We start from the raw sequence: 21,046 nt of genomic DNA, 5'->3' as shown, positions 1-21,046 counted from the left end.
TTGATATGAAAGTCTAGAAACACCCTTTTTCCATGCCGTTTCTCTTTTATTCCAAAAACCCACATAATCACGCCCATATTAGCCTCTGCCGCATTCGCAATCGCAGCCATTGATCACCCTCATCCAACGGTTCCCACGTCGCTACGACCTTCTCCTTATGTATTAAACCTCGTGCATCTCCTCACCGTCTGAGCAAACCTCGCCGCGATCAGACAACAATCGCACCTTTCCTCGTCGAAACCTGCATATGCGTTAACCTGCGGGGGTGGTAGTTTTCATCTGCCACACGTTGTATTTTGATTGGATCACTGGCCCTTATACGTATACCACCGAACCCTGGTGGGCGGTGCGGGGAATACCGCTTACCGCCTACCTGTACGTCTCCCGCTTATTATTGTCCGTGCATCTTTCGCGTGCGACGACCGTTGGATCCGCTGCTCTTTGATCTGACAACTCACATTCATCTTCCATGTATGGCTGTGTCGAAATAATGAGCAGGCGGTCTAATAGATCAATGGGTATACCATGTGGAGACTTGTAATTTGTTCCATGGATTTTTGTGATGCCACGATTTGTTGCAACAACCAATATCGGTGCCATCTCATTCTCTAGAGCATGATTCAAAAATGAGAAGCATTCAATGTCAAGCATATGGACTTCGTCAATAAAAAGCACACCTGGTACAATTTCAGCTTTGCCTTCTTCCCTCCGTTCAATAACTTTACTGTCAATCTGTTCCCTCACTTCAGAATGGATCTCTCCAATATCTCCTGTAAAGAGGGCCAGAAACCCTTGCGTCCTGCTATTGATGACATCGATTTCATGTAGCGTAACGCAATGCACCACTTCTTTGCGTTTCTGAAGCTCTCCATCCGGGCACTGTACGAACTTGGTCTGCGGCCCCATTGCATCATAATCCCTAGACCTCGCAAAAGACCGCCCCAACTTTGTAATCTTCCCAGAAGCTTTATCGATCACAATCACATCCCCACTCTGGACCTTCTCCTTGCTCAAACCTTCGATCATCTTGCTCCCCAAATCATACACAGTCTCCATCTCTGTCGTCTATCTGCTCCTCGAATATTGCCATATTGACATCAATGACAATCTGTGTCCAACAATCTCCCCCTTTGTTATTGATGGCAATATTCTTCTGCTTTCTCCCTCTTTGACATCAATGGCAAAGGGATGCATATGGACCCCCCCTGTCAAACTGCTCCCCCTATCCTGCTACATCTTTATGAATGAACTTGAGTGATGATAAAGAAATAACCCCCATCTTTTGATGCAGATGTTCGAATGCTTCTTGAGGAAGAGGTTTTGTGAAAATACAAGCTATTTGCTCCTTAGTACTGATATATTCTAGGACGATGTTTTTTCAGCTACTTGTTCACGGAGGAAATGGTACTTGATTGGTATGTGTTTAGTTCTTGAGCGCATCACAAGATTTTTGCTGAGACTGATAACACTTGTGTTGTCACAATAGGTGGAAATTGGTTGATCTATACATATGTCGAGATCTCTTAGAGCTTCCTTCATCCATAGTATCTGAAAACAACAGTCTGCTGCAGCAATATACTCAACTTCGGTTGTGGATGATGATATGGGTGACTGTTTTTTGCTAAGCCAGGATACCAAACAATCTCCTAGGAAGAATGCATTTCCACTAGTGCTTTTCTGATCATCTATACTTCCAGCCCAATCAACATCAGTGTATGTAGTTACAGTCAGTGTTGAGTCCTTTGGGTACCAAAGACAGAAATCAAAAGTTCCCTTCAGATATCTGAGAATTCTTTTTACAGCTAATAAATGGGATTGTTTAGGAGTAGATTGAAATCTTCCCACCATTCCTACTGCTTGCATTATGTCTGGTCGTGTAGCTGTTAAGTATAGAAGGGCTCCAATCATTGACCTGTAATGAGTTGCATCTACTAGAGGGGAGTGATGAGCCCCAAAAATGTACAATTATTTGGGCTCATTCAACCTCCTAATTTGACTTAATCCACCATTCTCATTAGTTCATTGCATGTTTTTGATTATATTTATGTTAATAGAGTGAATTTGGTTAGTCATTATGCCAACAAGTCTAATGGGTGCTTTGTGTAGCCTTTTTGGTCAATTTGGAGACAAAATTGAAGGTCTTAATGAGCACTTGGCAGCGAAATTCGTGGGAAGACAAGCTAGAGGATTTGTAGGAAGGTGTCCCCTTCATTTATGGGCCCTTACCTCGAATTCTCCACCATTAGCTCGGAGTTCAAGGGCCACCGAATCAATCAACACAAGGGCAGCCAAGCAAGTCAAGTAGGACTGCTGTTAACTCCAAGTTTTGGGCAGCCGAGTCCCTAAAGTTTAGGAGGACTGTTGGGTCCTCAAATTGTATAAATAAGAAGGCTTAGGGCCTCATTTTGGTTAGCCAGTTAGTCATTTTGGTAGCCAGTGGATGTTAGCTAGTTAGCCAGTAGATAGTAGCTAGTAGTTAGTCATTTCATAGCCTTGTTGTAGTCATTTTGTAATTCGATTTGTATGCAATAATTAGCTTTGCTTTCAGCTCATTCTCAAGCTCTCCTTGTGGACAGTTTTGATGTAACTCTTCATTCTTGATTAATAAAGATGAATTCAGCTTTGCACCAGCTCTAAATCTCTCTTGGGAGGCTGTAGCTCTTGGGGTTGGGCCCATCTCAAGCGCCCAGTACCTCCCCTGTTTATCTTTATGTGTGTTTGCTGCGTTCTTAAAATAAAATCTGCTCTTTAGATCTTGCTTTGTTATTTTGGTTGTTTTTGTTGGTTAAAGTAGCCTTTTATGTTTGGGAATCGATTGGTAGGAGTTTTTCATGCATTTAGATCTTTCAGAATGTTCTTGCTCATGTGATGTACATGGTTCTCTTTCCAAACGAGGCTGTTGTTTATTCATTTCATTGACAGTTAGATTAAGTTAGCTAGGACTTAGTTTGTTTGCAAGAATTCATTGATTCGGTTGAATGTGCATTGTGTAGGGCATCTCTATCACTCACTCACATGGTCAAGCTTCATCAGAGCCATCTGATTCATCCCATATCTAGGCTTCTCGCTTCACACCCATCCTCTTGCCCACATAACCCTACCTTCTTCTCCATTGTTGTCTCAACTACCTTAAAGCCAAATCAGCCTTCCACATATCATCTCACCACTCCATCCATCAGTTCCTGGGTCACTTCAGACCCCCATCCTACCTCCATAACCATCCATGCATCTTCCATCAATCACCCATCCTCCAAAATCCCATTTCGAAACATCCTGTAGAAGAATTACAGAACTTCCTGTAGAAACCCCTGCAGACTTCCTGTAGAAGTTCATAAACACGGTTGCATGGCATCCTGACTTTGTGAAACTCTCTGAAAGGATGATAGGGATCCCTTAGACCCTCTCCGAGTCTTCCCAACCTTTTCCAAGCACTTCTCCTCCTTGATCCACCCCTGCACAGTGAAAAGCTAGTTAAAAGCACATGCATGATAATTCTAATAACTTAATCAAAAATACAAAAAGATGTTTTCTTCAGATAGTGATAACTTAGACACATGCATTTTACCTTCCTAGAAGTAATGGCATCTCTTCCAGTAGTTTGCATGCTCTCCTTTGCGTCAGTAGGACTAGCTGGTAGAATTAGGGTTTGCGTTCCTTTTTGGCCTTCATTTTCTTTTTGCAATTAGATTAACTTCCTTCGAGTTAGCTTTCATCCATCAATTAAAAAGCTTCTTCTAAGAGCTCATAGAAGTTGGCTTAAGCTCCTAGCGGACTTGTGCCAGCTGACCAAGTGACAGTTGCGGCAAGAGCTAGTACTTGTGCATACAGCACCGTCGCTTCCAAGTTTGTTACGAACTACCGGGTTGATAAAATTAAAGAAGGGAGTTCTAGGAGATGTAGCATTATTGCTACAATACTGGGGCTCACCATCTTTTTGGCACCGTTGTCGGGGAAGCGTCAGAGTATTGGTGATTGCCGCTTTTCTTCTATTTTCCACTGCAATCTTCTGCTAAGTAGTTTATTTCATTTCCATTATGCAATTTCATTTATGCAAAAGTAGATTAGCATTTCCCGCTTTCATAGATTAGCATTTCAATTCCGCAATTTCATTTCTGCAAGCGTAGATTAGCATTTCAATTTCGCAAGCGTAGACTAGCATTTCATTCCTGCAATTTCATTTGAGCAAAATAGATTAGTCCTTTCCTGCTTTCATTTCAATTCCGCATTTTCATTTTAGCAAGATAGTTAGTTGCAGTTCAATCTATTTCAGTTTTGCAGGTAGAAGTAGAAAAAAGCAAAAATCAACCAAAAAGATTTCCTTTCATGCCTGGTAGGAGTAGAGATAAGTTAGAAAAATATTTTCACAACACCCCCCTTTGCTTCACACAGCCAACCTTCTCTCTTCTTCGATGGCTGTGACTAAGAAGAACCCCTGGGTGGACATCAAGGCATATTTAAAGAACCTCTAGGGGAGAAGAAGAAGAAAACATTCCTCTGGAGCAAATGGCTACAAGCAGAAATGTTGGGAGCAACATCTTGTCCAAAGATGAATTTGAAAATCAGATCAAAGATTTCAAGAGTGATATGAGGCAGTTTCTTGCCATGCAATTGGATACCTTGCGGATCCAACAGAAGCAAGAGGAAGCCAAGAGGGCTTTGGTCATTTTTTGTCCTAGGTGCACTAGAAAGCATCCTAGGAACGAATGTCCATTGTACTCCATAGAAGTGTGTTTTGTCTGTGAAGCATACCATCCTACAGATCAGTGCCCTTCCTTACCCAGATTCAAAGCTGCATATCAGAGAGCCAAAGGAGCCACTGAATCACTCTATTACATGAACCAAAGTTGGCCGCCTGGACCTAGATCTTACCAGCAGGAACTGCAAGGGACACCCGAGACCTATTATGACCCATATCAAGCCACTTTCATGCCTTCTTGGGGTCCCCCTGCTCATCCTTCCTGGTTCACACCTCCTCCTTGTTCCTTCACAGATCCATATTATGCCCAACCAGTTGCTCATTCATTTCACTCTTATGCTCAGCCACAGCCTCAGTGGAATGCACCTTATCAGGAGTGGAGGCCCCAGTACAACTCTCATCCTGGTCATTTTCCTCCACCACCTGCTCATCCACAACCATCGCCTCCTCCTCCACCAAGGCAACCCCAAATGCCTACCCAACCACAATGCCATCCATCTCCATCTCAATTTCACACCTCCACTCAACTACCTGTACCATTTCCAAAGCCATACAATGGAGCAGCTCAACCCCATTGCAAATCTGAGGCACAACATATGCAAATGACTCCTTTTGAGCTCAATGATGTTCACCAAAGCTCAGGAAGAGTGTTGCAAAAGAGAGAATCTATTGACAACATTGAAGGACCAAAGGAAAAAGAAGGTTCCAAAGAGGAGATCAAAGAACCATGGGCTGCACTTGATGAAGAGAAGAGATCTAAATCAGAGATCGAGAGAGTTCCCTCATGGTTATCATCAAATCCTCCATGTACTCAATAGAAAGATCAACAAAAAGAGGAAGATCAGAAGGTCATGATAGAAGGTGACATGAAGAATGATCCAAATCAGCAAGAGGACCAAGGATATCAAAGCTATATTGAGATATGGTTTTAGAAGGTCACTAAGTTGCAGTGGTACTCTCTTCCTCAGCTATGTTTGATCCCTTCAAAGTCAGATCATTTGGTCTCTAAAGTCTGGATAGTTGTCCAAGCATGCATTTCGAGCCTTCACATCATTTTTTCTCTAATCTCGATGTGCACATGGCTCCATTGGAAGTATTCTTATACTTGAAAATGAGTTTGTTTTTCAAGTAGGGTAGGGTAGAAAAAAAAAGAAAAAAGAAAAAAGAGAAAAAAAAAGAAAAAGAAAAAAATGAAAAAAGAAAAAATAAAAATCTAAGGTGAAAACCTCCTCGAAGGCGCCTTAGATTGGCTCATTGATTGAAAACCTCCATGAGGCGGTCAATGGGTTGAAAAAAAAATAGAAAAGAGAATAAGATCTTTGGGTGAAAACCTCCCTTGGAGGCGCCCAAGGCAGGCAATTAGGGTGAAAACCTCCATGAGGCACCCTAGTTGTTTTTCAAAAAAAAAAAAAGAAGAGAAAAAGAAAAAGAAAAGTAAAACTAATTCCATTGGCTAATTGCAGGTTGCAAGGAGGATGTTTCATGACAGGAGGAGCACTCAAATCAAGGTTAAAGGAATTTTTCTTGTGCCTTCTACAGGAAGCTCTGTATTTCTACAGGAAACATCCTGTAGAACCTTTGGACGAGCCAAATCCAATTTCAAAAGTGAATCTAATGGTGGGAATCTGTTGATTAGGCCTACAAGCACTTGTGTGTCCATCCCTTGCCTTTCTCCATCGTTTTTCCACCCCATTGTGCTTCTCATTGTGCTTTTACAGGAACTTCCTGTAGAAATTGTGGGAAACTAGACATGGATTTCAAAATGTGGTTTGGCGAACATGGTAGCTTCCTCGAGGGTTCAAAAGTCCTCATGCAATCTTCCAACTCCTCCTCCATCATCTCCATACCTGCATCACAGCCCAAGCTCAGTTTTTCCTTCCATGCAACCACTTGCAAAAAACCTTGAAGCAAAAAGACATAGAACAAAATTTGTTTTTGCCATAACTTGAAGACCATGCATCCATTTGTCAAACAGTTTTATGGGGTATTGTACAAGGGTGATGACAACATGCCTGAGCAGTTTCATGCCGTTCCGGTGCACGGTTTCCAAGGAATCAGCCTCCATCACCATCAACCATTTTTGCATTTTCTCCATATCCGTGCATCCGTTTCAAAACCTGTTTCATGGGGATATGCATATGAGTGATGGTAACCAACCCAAGCAGTTTCAGCCGATTCCGATGCACAGTTTCTGAGAAATCGATCTCTGAAATCTTCAGCCATTTTCCATTTTTCTCGAAATCCGTGCATCCATTGATCACGATTTTGCTATGGGAGATGCATAATGATGATAGGAACATGCTCACCGAGTTTCAGATCAATCCGGTTTACCGTTTGAGAGCAATGGCGAAAACAAGTTCTGGTTTTGTGACCATGCAGCAGCAGCAGCTTGAAGGTGCAGATCTGAACGTGGAAACAATGGCATGCAGCTCAGATCCGGTCAGAGGACACCTACACAAGGAAAAGCAATCAAAAATCATCATCCAAGCCCTCATGCAACCAAATGATCCAAGCATGCAGCAGCAGAACATGAGCATGCAACAGCAAAAAGCTTCACAAGCAGCCGTTCGACTTCCAGGTACGTGACTGAAACTAATTCCTTTGTTGCATGAATGTAATTTGAGAACTGCGTGAACAATGAGATGGTTGTGATTAAAAAAATCGGTGGCCAGCTAACTGGCCACCCTCATACAGTTCAAACAGCGCTCGGTGGGTGAATACGACGCGTGTGCTCAGCCATCTCAGGAAGAAAACTGGAAACAGGTAGTAAAACTCCAGCGTGATTGATGGACGTGATTACAGGCAGAGAACAAACAGTCTGGTGAACGTGATGGACGTGATTAGTGGTGGTTGTTTAAACGGTCTACATGGGGCCAACGTGCACTTGGCCAGCTCACCCTCCATCAACGGAAGTCTCCATAAACAGCCAATCAAACTCTCACCTCCGTTGTTTCCAGTTTATCATCGTCCTTGCAGCTGCAACAAGCTCCATACCACCTCCATAGTAGCAAACCAATCTTTCTCGGCCATTTTTCAGAACCCTCCTGCTTATCGGCATTCTACAGGGAGCACTGTTTCGTTCTACAGGAAACGAGAGCCGCCTACAGGAAGGCGTCTACAGGAAAGGCAGAGAACAGCTCTACGGAAGGAAAACCCAGAATTTTCGTTGAATTTTGAGCTCCAGACGAGGTAGGCTCGAAAAAAACTCCTCTATGCATGGTTTGTTTGTGCAAGGTGGTGAATTAAACATGGCATCGGATTGGACAATCAGTGAAAATCTGCCTGTGTATTGGAAATAGAGAGTTTGCCTGTGTGTTGCACTGAGTTTCTCAGTTATGTCTGCATCAAGATTCTTCTCCACGTTTCCTGTTTCTAAAATTCCCTTATAAGGAAGGCATATGCAGCTGTGAGAGCCAGCCTGTGGATGAAAATTTTAAAATTTGCATATCTGAATGTGCCCTGAGAAGAAAACTTGGTCTCTGTCCTCTGTCTGTAGAAGAAAAACTCTTCCTTTCATAACCAGATCGCTGAGAGCTGAGTCACAGCAGTCTTGAAACCAGCATTCCCTATTTTCTTCTTCAGTCACTGGTTGAATGTAGGACAAAAATGAATGAAGGGATTCCAAACCAGATGGCCCATCATGGGCTCATCAAATTATTAGTAGAAGATGCCCTGCACACCTACATTGTCCCCATATCATGGGAAATCTTCCAGAACATGTCTAGGGATGACAATATCAGAGTTTTGGCCAAAGATATCACCCCATCCAGCAGTGAGGAAGAAGAACACATTGAAAAAGGTGAGAAAATCGATGGTATAAAACCGCAAGACATCCAGGCACAGCAAGAACAAAGAGGAAAAGGAGAAATGGGCCAGATTGGTAAGCCTAAAACAGGGGAAGAAACAACAGCAAAAACACCAAGGGAAAAGAGGATGCAACGCAGAACAAAGAAGGCCGAGAAAGTCCAACTGAAGAGTGTCACAGCCAAAGAAACCACACAAAAACAAAAGGAGAAAACACAGTCAGCAAAACAGGCACAGGGATTTCTACAGGAAGCAGGGAAAAAGAGCAGCAAGAGGAGAAATCACCCGAGATATTGGCTAGGGAGGCAGCAACTGTGCTTGCTGCCCTAAGCACATCTCCAAAGCAAAAAGGGAGGCGGAAAAGGGGAACATCCATGTACTGTAAAGCAAGAAGGAGCACACAGATAAAAGTGGGCAGACCCCAACCACAGTCAAAAGAGCCAATTATCATTGAGGACGCCACAACTAAACAAAAGGAGGAGTCTCCCCCAAAGTTATCCATCACCTATGAACGACGGAGCCCGAAAAACATCCACCTGGAGAGAAAGGATTGAAAGGATGGACTCAAAGACAGCTCTACAGGAAGCTGAGATGGTTCTACAGGAAACTCTGGCTAAGCTGAAAGAGACAAAGTACAGGAGGAGAATGAGCTGCTGAAACCGTAGTTACAGCTATAGGGAAGTCATAACGAAGATAGGCCCTCCATTTTGGGAGAACAACAGCAGCAAGAAGGGCCTCCAGCAGACAAGGAAACATCTGATGAACAGCAGAGAGAGGACAAGCTGCAGGCTGAGGTTGAGGCACTAACAAAACAACTACAGGAAGACAGAGGACTGTTTCTACAGGAAGCCAGCGAACTGTTTCTACAGGAAGCTTGAAAAGAGGGAAGCCAAAGGAGAAATCAGCCGAGATTTTAGCCAAGGAGGCCACCAGGGCCATCAAAGATGAGGAGAGAGATTGGTTGCTCAGAGGATGAGCAACACTTTCAGTAGGGGGTGATGATGAGCCCCAAAAATGTACAATTATTTGGGCTCATTCAACCTCCTAATTTGACTTAATCCACCATTCTCATTAGTTCGTTGCATGTTTTTGATTATATTTATGTTAATAGAGTGAATTTGGTTAGTCATTATGCCAACAAGTCTAATGGGTGCTTTGTGTAGCCTTTTTGGTCAATTTGGAGACAAAATCGAAGGTCTTAATGAGCACTTGGCAGCCAAATTCGTGGGAAGACAAGCTAGAGGATTTGTAGGAAGGTGTCCCCTTCATTTATGGGCCCTTACCTCGAATTCTCCACCATCAGCTCGGAGTTCAAGGGCCACCGAATCAATCAGCACAAGGGCAGCCGAGTCCCTAAAGTTTAGGAGGACTGTTGGGTCCTCAAATTGTATAAATAAGAAGGCTTAAGGCCTCATTTTGGTTAGCCAGTTAGTCATTTTGGTAGCCAGTGGATGTTAGCTAGTTAGCCAGTAGATAGTAGCTAGTAGTTAGTCATTTCATAGCCTTGTTGTAGTCATTTTGTAATTCGATTTGTATGCAATAGATTAGCTTTGCTTTCAGCTCATTCTCAAGCTCTCCTTGTGGACAGTTTTGATGTAACTCTTCATTCTTGATTAATAAAGATGAATTCAGCTTTGCACCAGCTCTAAATCTCTCTTGGGAGGCTGTAGCTCTTGGGGTTGGGCCCATCTCAAGCGCCCAGTACCTCCCCTGTTTATCTTTATGTGTGTTTGCTGCGTTCTTAAAATAAAATCTGCTCTTTAGATCTTGCTTTGTTATTTTGGTTGTTTTTGTTGGTTAAAGTAGCTTTTTATGTTTGGGAATCGATTGGTAGGAGTTTTTCATGCATTTAGATCTTTCGAAATGTTCTTGCTCACGTGATGTACATGGTTCTCTTTCCAAACGAGGCTGCTGTTTATTCATTTCATTGACAGTTAGATTAAGTTAGCTAGGACTTAGTTTGTTTGCAAGAATTCATTGATTCGGTTGAATGTGAATTGTGCAGGGCATCTCTATCACTCACTCACATGGTCAAGCTTCATCAGAACCATCTGATTCATCCCATATCTAGGCTTCTCGCTTCACACCCATCCTCTTGCCCACGTAACCCTACCTTTTTCTCCATTGTTGTCTCAACTACCTTAAGGCCAAATCAGCCTTCCACATATCATCTCACCACTCCATCCATCAGTTCCTAGGTCACTTCAGACCCCCATCCTACCTCCATAACCATCCATGCATCTTCCATCAATCACCCATCCTCCAAAATCCCATTTCGAAACATCCTGTAGAAGAATTACAGAACTTCCTGTAGAAACCCCTGCAGACTTCCTGTAGAAGTTCATAAACACGGTTGCATGGCATCCTGACTTTGTGAAACTCTCTGAAAGGATGATAGGGATCCCTTAGACCCTCTCCGAGTCTTCCCAACCTTTTCCAAGCACTTCTCCTCCTTGATCCACCCCTGCACAGTGAAAAGCTAGTTAAAAGCACATGCATGATAATTCTAATAACTTAATCAAAAATACAAAAAGATGTTTTCTTCAGATAGTGATAACTTAGACACATGCATTTTACCTTCCTAGAAGTAATGGCATCTCTTCCAGTAGTTTGCATGCTCTCCTTTGCGTCAGTAGGACTAGCTGGTAAAATTAGGGTTTGCGTTCCTTTTTGGCCTTCATTTTCTTTTTGCAATTAGATTAACTTCCTTCGAGTTAGCTTTCATCCATCAATTAAAAAGCTTCTTCTAAGAGCTCATAGAAGTTGGCTTAAGCTCCTAGCGGACTTGTGCCAGCTGACTAAGTGACAGCTGCGGTACTTGTGCATACAGCACCGTCGCTTCCAAGTTTGTTACAAACTACCGGGTTGATAAAATTAAAGAAGGGAGTTCTAGGAGATGTAGCATTATTGCTACAATACTGGGGCTCACTAGGGAGTCACCATCTTTGCTCAGTTTGCAGTTTGTGGTCATAGGTGTGCTCATGGGTGCACAATCCTCCATTCCATATTTTTTGAGCATGTCTTTTAGATATTTGGTTTGAGATATACATAATCCTGCTCTAGTTTGAGATATTTGAAGTCCAAGGAAGTGGGACAGCTCTCGTATCTTTGACATCTCAAACTCTTTTGACATGTTTTGAGAAAATTCATGGCTCATTTCATCATTATTACTAGCAAAAATCAGATCATCGACATAAACAAGAGCAACTAGTAACTTACCTTGATATGTCTTTATGTATAGATTGCTTCCAGCCACTCCCTTTTGAAGCCTTGTTGTTGTGGATAGTGATCCAGTCTTGCGTACCAAGCTCTAGGAGCTTGTTTCAACCCATATAAAGCCTTTTTCAACTTACAAACTAAGTCCTTTCCTGCTGTTAGATCAAAATCTTCTGGCTACTCCATGTAGACTTCCTCCTTGAGTTCCCCATTTAGAAATGCTGATTTCACGTCCATTTGATAGATTTTGAATCCTTTTGAGCAAACAAATGCGAAGAACATCCTGATAGCTTCCATATGGGCCACTGGTGCAAATGTCTCTTCAAAGTCAATTCCTTCAATTTGTGAATAGCCTTTGCAGACAAGTCTTGCCTTGTTCCTGATAACCTGTCCTTCCTCATTCATTTTATTTTTGACCACCCATTTGGTTCCTATTATGTTTTTGTCCTTTGGATGAGGTACTAGCTCCCATGCCTTGTTCTTCTCAATTTGGGTCATTTCTTCTTCCATGGCTTTTACCCAATGAGGATCCTTACTTGCTTCTGCAAATGTTTCTAGTTCCATCATAGATAGGAGGGCAATGACTTTTTGCTTGGGTGTAATTGTTATCCTTCTTCGGGTCTGCACACCTTCATCTTTATTGCCAATGATCTGTTCTTCTGGATGGTGTCTTTGGACATACTTCGTCTTAGAAGGGGTATTAGGTGGTTCTCTTTCCTCTTCTTCTTCTTCTTCTTCCTCATCTATTTCTTCTTCTTTAGGTTCTTCTTCTTCAATGAGAGAGTCATCTTCATGTTCTTCAATTTCCTTTACTAGAAGATCTTCATCAACCTTTACATCAATGCTTTCCACTATTTTCTTCAGTCGATAATTGTAGCACTTGTAAGCCTTGCTCCGTGTAGAGTATCTAAGAAATATCCTTTCATCAACCCGAGAATCAAACTTTCCTGATGAACCATCATTTATTTTTATGAAGCACTTGCTTCCAAAGATCTTGAAGTACTTCACCGAAGTAGGTCTTCCTTTCCATAGCTCATAAGGAGTTTTATCACAATTTGGTCTTAATTGAGTTCGATTCAGTGTGTAGACAACTGTCCCTACTGCTTCTCTCTAGAATTTAGGCTGTAAGTTTGCTGTTAATAGCATAGTTCTTGCCATTTCTTGGACTGTTCGGATTCTTCTTTCAACTACCCCATTTTGTTGAGGTGTTCTGGCAGCTGAGAATTCCCTTTTAATTCCATGAATATTACAGAACTCACTAAACTCGTTTAATGTGAATTCTCCTCCTTTGTCTATTCTTAGGCACTTAATTTTTGAATCTTTTTCATTTTCTACAAGGGCTTTTAGATTCTTGAAACACTCAAAAGTTTCAGATTTATACTTTATGAAATATATCCACATCATTCTAGTATAATCATCAACAAATAACACAAAGTACCTTTCTCCTTGGAGTGCTTGATTTCTAGTTGGCCCACATACATCAGCATGGATGATCTATAAGGGCTTCGATGTAGAGTGTTCCTTTGTCTTGTGGTTGATTCTGGTCTGCTTTCCATGTTGACATGGACCACATACTACTTGATTTGGTTTGAATAGCCTTGGGATGTCTCGTACAACTTTTATCTTGCTGATATTGATCAAATTTTCGAAGCTTGTATGTCCAAGTCGCTTGTGCCACAGCCAACTCTCATCTGTCTGACTCAGGTAGCATTTATTTTCTTGAATCTTGTTCAGAATGTAAATGTTGTATGGTGTCCTCACCCCTTTTGCCACAATTTTCCCTGAGGCAGAGTTACTTATTTCACAGTCTTTGGTGCTGAAAACAATCTTATGTCCTTGATCACATATTTGGCTGACACTCAAGAGGTTGTGTTTGAGTCCATCAACTAGGAGAGCATCTTGAGCTTTTCCTTTTCCATTGGTCAGAGTAAGTGTTCCTTTTCCTGCAATTCTGCTAGATCCGCTTCCAAAGGACACATTCCCTTCCTTTTTGCTCAGTGAGACAAACTTCCTTCTGTCTCCTGTCATGTTCCTGGAGCACCCACTATCTATAAACCATTGGTTTCCATTATTTTGAGCATATAGAGCCAGGCCGCATTTTTCCATGCTGGAGTTCTCGCTACTCGTCTTTCTTCCTTTGAGTGGGCAGTCTTGTTCATAGTTTCCATTATTGTAGCAGAAAGAGAAAATCAGATCAAATTTGATTAAGGGATCAAATGTATTAAAGGTTTTGATTTGTCCCTGCCTTTTGGGGGCATATGAGTTGATTATTCTATCCTTTAGCTTTGTCTTTTCACTTCTGCGAGCCATACAATGTCTAGCTTGATGACCGAAGTTTTTACAATGAAAGCAATGTCCAAGAAAGATGGTTTTGTACTTGTTGAAGCAACCACGTTTTGAGTCGATTTCCTTCTTGGGAATTACTCCTCCCTCGTTCTTTGGATTTGCGATGGGCCCTTGGTGGAGTACAGGTTTGTATTTGTTGTAGTGTCCATGATTCGACTCCAGATTCTTATTTGGAGTAATTCTCTCTTCATTCTTGGGATCTGGGGTGCACTTTTCATCTTTTGGATTGCAGAAAAGTGCATTGGCATAGCTTTTCGCATTATTCTTAGTGCTTGAGGATTCTCCTTTGAAACCTATTCCAGACTTGTCATGTTGAGGTTTTTGATTTTTCAGAATAGTCTCAAGTATTTGAGAGCTTTTACAACCCTTTTTAATTTGCTCCAACTCCTTTCTCAGAGACACTATTTCGGTCTCACGTTCTTCACAAGTGTCTTCCTTTTCTTTAAGCTTTGCATCCAAGAGATCTTCTCTCCTTCTTATTTCCTCGTTTTCCACTTTAAGAGAAATGATTTTGTTCCGTAGTTTCTCATTTTCTTCAATGGCACTTATTAAAAGTTCATCTACATTTCCTTCCAGCCCTGAGTCATCATCATCTGCGAGTGCCATGAATAATGCTTCTTGGCTTTCATCATGATCGCTTTCCTCATCTGATTTCCTTTTGATGACCATAAACTCATCCTCATTAGACTCATCTTGCTTGGAGAAGAAGTTTTTCTTATTGAACCCTTTCTTTTTATGGCCATTCTTTTAGAATTTCCTTCATCATCACTGTCATGTTTATGAGGACATTTTGATGCATAATGACCTATTTTACCACATTTAAAACAGATAAGAGGATACTTGCCTTTAAGCTTAGATCCTTTCTTTAGCTTTCATACAAATTGAGCCAATTCAGATTCCACATTTGACTCATCACTACAATCATTCCTTTCTTTCCCCTTATTTGACCTTGAGGCCTTGAATGCTGCATCTTTGGAGCTTGGGCCACCTTTCCTCATTTCATAGGCAGTGATAATTCCATGGAGTTCATCCATTTTGAGGGTATCTAGATCCTTTGCTTCTTCTATAGCGCTTATTTTGGAGTCAAACCTGTCTGGAAGAGACCTTAATACCTTTTGAACAATGGTACTTTCTTCAACTTTTTCATCCAATCCTTTCAGGGAATTTACCACTTCGGCTACTCGGAGGAGGTATGCTGTAATATATTATTCATCTTCCATCCTCAAACTTTCAAATTATCTTCTGTGAGTTTGAAGCTTTGCCTTTCTGACTTTTGATTCTCCATCGTACAAGCCAACTAGCTTCTCCCACATTTCTTTGGCCGAGGTACAGTGCATGATTTTTGTAAACTCGGAATCAGTGATTCCACTAGTGATGGAGTTCATGGCCTTTGCATTTGCAATGTAGGCTTTCCTCTCGTCTTGGTCTGTTGGAAGAGTGGAAGGAGTTCTATATTCATTTTGAACAAAATGCCAGAGTTCAGGTCCAAGGGACATTAAGTAGTAAGTCATTCTTTTCTTCTAGAAACCAAAGTTAGTGCCATCGAACAAAAGAGGTCTTCCTGATGCTTCGTGGTTTCTCATCATGGCTGCGGATCCTTCTTCAAGCTGTTAGGCTAGTATGAAGAAGCTGGGTCTGATACCAATTGTTGGAAATACTTAGAGGGGGGGGGTGAATCAGTATTTATTATTATTATTATTATTATTTTTTAATTGTTCTAGTGATTGCCAACAACCTATATAGATTTGTATATGTATACACAGGACATAGAAACCAACAATTGAATTTAATGCTTTTATTAAAACTCAAGACAATGCAAAGAAATAAATACAATATAAGTATAAATCTGATTGTGAATAGTTGCCAAGCTCCAACTTGGACTTCAGTGAGGCTCCAACCTCTAGAGCACCAACTCTGTTTTATAGTGGTTCTGCACTTAGGAGCACCTACCCCAATGACTTCAGTCCTGTTCAGTTCTAAGGCTCCAACCTCTTGGGCTCCAACCCAACCTTGGTATAAACAGGTATGCTGCTGCACTCTATTCAGCTGAGGTTGTCTCACTCCTGCTCTCCTGCCTCTGCTGCTTCTACTATCTCACCCTCGGGTTCTTCACCACCATAACCGCACCAACAGTTCTCTGTTTCTACTGTTTTATACATTCCCATGCCTTTGTCCATTCGTTTCCGCTTACACCATCTCTTAGGCTTCCTCCTCAGTCGCTGTCGTTTCCTCTGACTTCGCTTGATCTTTCAGCTTCCCAATACGACCAAATCCATTTATTCCTATCTTGGTCCTCTCCTTTCCCGAAGATCTTTGAACTCTAGGAGGGCCTCTGTTGCAGTAGCTCTAACTGGTTGCAAAGTCCTAGCACTCTGACATTGTAAGGCTGAACCCTGGCCAAACTCTGCAGTGGATCCGAAGAAATTGCTTCCAAAGCTTCTGAAAGGCAATCTGACTGTGCCATCGGTGTTGGTTATCTTCGATTGGATCTATGCATTAACCAACACAAAAGGACGATGATTTTCATGAAACGATCCCACCGTAACAGACGATCTCATCATGGTGGAAGCTGCCATTGCCATTGTGATCCGAAAACCAAAGGAACGAAATCTAAGAAAACTGATATAAAAGTCTAGAAACACCCTTTTGCCCTGTCGTTTCTATTTTATTCCAAAAACCCACGTAATTGTGCCCATATTAGCCTTTGCCGCATTCGCAATCGTAGCCGTTGATCACCCTCATCCAACGGTTCCCACGTTGCTATGGCATTTTGCTTACACATTAAACCTCGTGCATCTCCTCACCCTCCGATCAAACCCCACTGCGATCAGACGACAGTCGCACCTTTCCTCGCCAAAATCTGCATACGCGTTAACCTGCGGGGGCAACGGTTTTCATCTGCCACACGTCGTATTTTGATTAGATCGCTGGCCCTTGTACGTATACCACCGAACCCCGGTGGGCGGTGTGGGGAATACCACTTACCACATGCTGTACGTCTCCCGCACATTATCGTCCGTGCATCTTTCGCGTGCGAAGACCATTGGATCCGCTGCTCTTTGATCCGACGGCTCACATTCATCTTCCATGTATGGTTGTGTCGAAATAATGAGCAGGCGGTCTAATAGATCAATGGGTATACCATGTGGAGACCTGTAATTTGTTCCACGGATTTTTGTGATGCCATGATTTGTTGCAACAACCAATATCGGTGCCATCTCATTCTCTAGAGCACGATTCAAAAATGAGAAGCATTCAATGTCAAGCATATGGACTTCGTCAATAAAAAGCACACCTGGTACAATTTCAGCTTTGCCTTCTTCCCTCCATTCAACAACTTTACTGTCAATCTGTTCCCTCACTTCAGAATGGATCTCTCCAGTATCTCCTGTAAAGAGGGCCAGAAACCCTTGCGTCTTGCTATTGATGACATCAATTTCATGCAACGTAACGTGATGCACCACTTCTTTGCATTTCTGAAGCTCTCCATCCGGGCACTGTACGAACTTGCTCTGGGACCCCATTGCATCATAATCCCTGGACCTCGCAAAAGACCGCCCCAACTTTGTAATCTTCCCAGAACCTTTATCGATCGCAATCACATCCCCACTCTGGACCTTCTCCTTTCTCAAACCTTCGATCATCTTGCTCCCCAAATCATACACAGTCTCCAACTCTATCATCTATCTGCTCCTCGAATATTTTCATATTGACATCAATGACAATCTGTGTCCAACACCTTCAAGATAACAATGTTTGAGAACCTTTAATGAATTTCGAAACCTCTGCTCGATGTGGGCAGTCTTTGGTAAAATGATCCTTGTCGCAAGTGGAACAAGGATAGCAAGGTTTCTGTTTTTTGTTAGTAGATTCATTTTTATCTGGTTTATCTTTTTAATTTTGTTTGTTTTTCTTCTTCCCCTTCTTTTTACTATCGGATTTTGATTTGGTCGTAGATGATTCTATGACATGGATGTCGGCAAAAATTTCAGCGGAAGAATCTCCCATCGGGAAATCAGGTAAAGTTATTATAGGAGAAGAATTCTTTGAATATTTCTTCTTACTTTTAGTGCTAACTGAACCAATCATACCATCAGTGGCATGAGACCCTGAAGGAGCTGCAGTTATTTGACCGTGTTTTGGAAGATCAGGGATTTTTTCATGTAAAGTACCTGACTGCGTATAGACGAGGTCAAGGTACTAAGCCTGAGCAATGACTTGCTCTTCAGTGACAACTCCTCCCTTAGCTACATCTTCAGTGATTTTGGGTAACAATGATTTAATGAACCATTCCGCTAAAATTTGATCCGAAATGAAAACTTTCACTAAATGCCTTCTATGTCGCCATTCATGAATATGATCAGAGATATATGTGGACGTGGATTGTTTCAGTGAAGTTAACAGTTCTGTACCATTGTCGTATTTGAGAGGCAACTGAAAATGAGTTAATAAAGTAGTGGCTAACTGATTGAAATTATTAAAAGAGCCTCGTGGTAACTCAACGTACCATTTGGCAGCAAGACCAATAAGAGTTCGTTGAAAAAGATGCAATCGAATTGAATCATCAATGATTGAATTAAATGCACACCGGAGGTGATAAGTCATGACGTGATTTGACGAATCCTCTCCTGACTTACCCTCGAATTTCGGGATATCACTGGGCAACTTACTATGCATTGGCTACCAATATGGAAGATAGTAAATCAGATCGTTCGTAAGGTGCAACAAATAAGGTAAACCCAAAGTTGCAATAAAGGGTAACTAATGGTTAGGGTCACGAAAACCTTGAGTAATGAGACCAATTCCAGGAGGAGGATATCCAGGATAACCTGGAATCGGATTTGCATTAGGAATGTTATAACCTCCTGGAAAACCAGGATTAACCAGACCAAACTGAGGTTGTTGAGGCTGTTGATAAGTATAGCTAGGATACAGTTGATACTGATAAATTGGGTTTTGTACAGTAGGACCGAATTGATACTCTCCCTGGTACGGTTGGTAGATGAATCGCGGTTGACTTGTGGCAATCGTACTTGTACCAGCTTGTCCTTCAGGCATCTGGACCGAAGTCTGAACTGTAGGTCCTGACTGTGGCACAGAGACTTGAGGAATTTGCCCTGATGCAGCGATAGTAGAAACCGGAGCTACAGATACTCCAGAAACAGATGTTGTAGGTTGAACAGAAGTTGCAGTAGTTTGAGGCGGAGTACGAGGTGCGCTAGGCCCAGGCTGCTGAACTAAACCAGGTGCAGGGATTTGAATAGTAGGTTGGACATTTTGCTGGGTTAGACTAGAAACCAAAGGCTATCTAGGTTGATTAGGTAACTGCACATTAGGTTGCATAGTCTGTTGAGTTTGAGACAGATTCCACACCATGTTCATTTCGGAGTATGGACCCATAAAAGGTTGTGCATATGGAGGACCATAACCTGGTTGAATGTAGGGCTGATAATTAAGCGGTACATTTCCAGCTCCTTGTAAAAATGATTGACCAGAAGACGGTTGGAAACCTTGAGTTGGGTACTAACCTTGAGGTTGATAACCCTGAGGCACGTACTGAAACTGGGGTTGACCTTGGGGTATGTACTGAGTCTGGGGTTGACCTTGGGGTATGTATTGAGTCTGGGGTTGACCTTGGGGTATGTACTGTCCTGAAGGTTGAAAACCTTGAGGTAGCCCTCCAGGCGGTAATTGACTACCTTGGGGTTGCCCCCCAGGCGGTAACTGACTACCTTGGGGTTGCCCCCCAAGCGGTAACTGACTACCTTGAGGTTGAGGATTTGGAATACTACCAGACATCATAAGGATTTGTTTGTGTTCAACGTTTGAGTTCCATTACGACCAGATGATAACTCTTGTTTAGTCGGCCGAGGAGTTGTTCTTGAAAAAGTACTAGAGAATGACTGGTACCCAAAGGAACAGAAGGATCGCCGGATAAAAATGTTTCCGGTGATTGGGAAAACATAGATGATTGTCTTGACATGATCGATGAAGGATAATAACCTCTTCGTGTAGGATGAAAAAGAATTCGAGGTGGTGAAAAACTAAGACCCGGGTTTTCTAAAAAAATTGTCAATGATAAATACCAAGCGTCACTCCTAAAAGGACTGTAGAATATTGATTCACGCTCCCTAAGATTTAAAGTCTGTTGGTTTTCGGGAAGAGTTACGTCTTCGTCTGGACTACCAAGTTATTCAATAGAAATGATTCCAGAAGGAAGATTTTGAGTAATGATATTTCTTACCCTAGGTGAACCAAGATCACTAGAAGTTGGAGTAACAAATCCTGAAGATGGTTCCAAAACAACAGGTTCAGTGTCAGCCTCAGAAATTTCAAGTTCTTTAGCTAATTCACTGGAGGGAGAAATACTACCAGTAACTTTGGAAAATGAAATTGGCTCTTGAATATGCTCTGTTGCTTGCATTTGATAATCAAGATGAACAATTAAAGGTGACTCTCCGACTTCTGGTGATCCAACTCTACTGTCACGAGGTGATATGAGAGCTCGCAACCCTTCAAGTTGTCTTGGTGTATACTGAGGAGGTTTCCCCTGAAGTTTACGAGATTGTCTCGGTAATTCAGCCACGATTAAATATTAATTAATCACACGCAAACAAAGAAAATTTCAATAAAAACACCTAAAGTCTCTAAAGAAACAAACAGCTTCACACGCCTAAAAAATCTAAGAGTTCAAACCACGCACAAGCAGTAACTTCCCATACTAAAAACACTAATTGGTGATGAAATCCAACTTAGTAGAAGTTTAATACAGAAAGGGCGGTTGGAACAGTTGCCCCGACAACCTGCTTAATGAAACAGACTGGCACAAGTTTCTTCACAAAACCATATCGAGTGAAGAGAACCCCCCAGAGAGTCCAAGTGAGTCTAGTCGATGTCTGTTCCAGGTACAATGAGATCTTTCCTTCACTGTCACCTTAGGAAATAATCTTAAGTTTATGGACACTAAGGTCACCAACAACAAAA

At 42.0% G+C, this 21,046-nt stretch overlaps 2 pseudogenes; both read right to left on the bottom strand.

The window, feature by feature from the left end:
* Nucleotides 1-369: 369 nt before the first annotated feature.
* On the bottom strand, nucleotides 370-16,526 carry LOC149186575 (uncharacterized; annotated as a pseudogene).
* A 517-nt stretch (nucleotides 16,527-17,043) lies between these two features.
* On the bottom strand, nucleotides 17,044-17,745 carry LOC149186574 (uncharacterized; annotated as a pseudogene).
* Between the last annotated feature and the right edge of the window lie 3,301 nt (nucleotides 17,746-21,046).

Source organism: Pinus tabuliformis, chromosome 3_1 (assembly GCF_031772625.1).
Source record: "Pinus tabuliformis cultivar Carrire ecotype Pingquan chromosome 3_1, CPIR1, whole genome shotgun sequence".
In the NCBI taxonomy this organism is placed as follows: Eukaryota; Viridiplantae; Streptophyta; class Pinopsida; order Pinales; family Pinaceae; genus Pinus; species Pinus tabuliformis.
The sequence above is the reverse complement of the archived record's forward strand: the minus strand, read 5'-3'. Positions and strand labels throughout refer to the sequence as shown.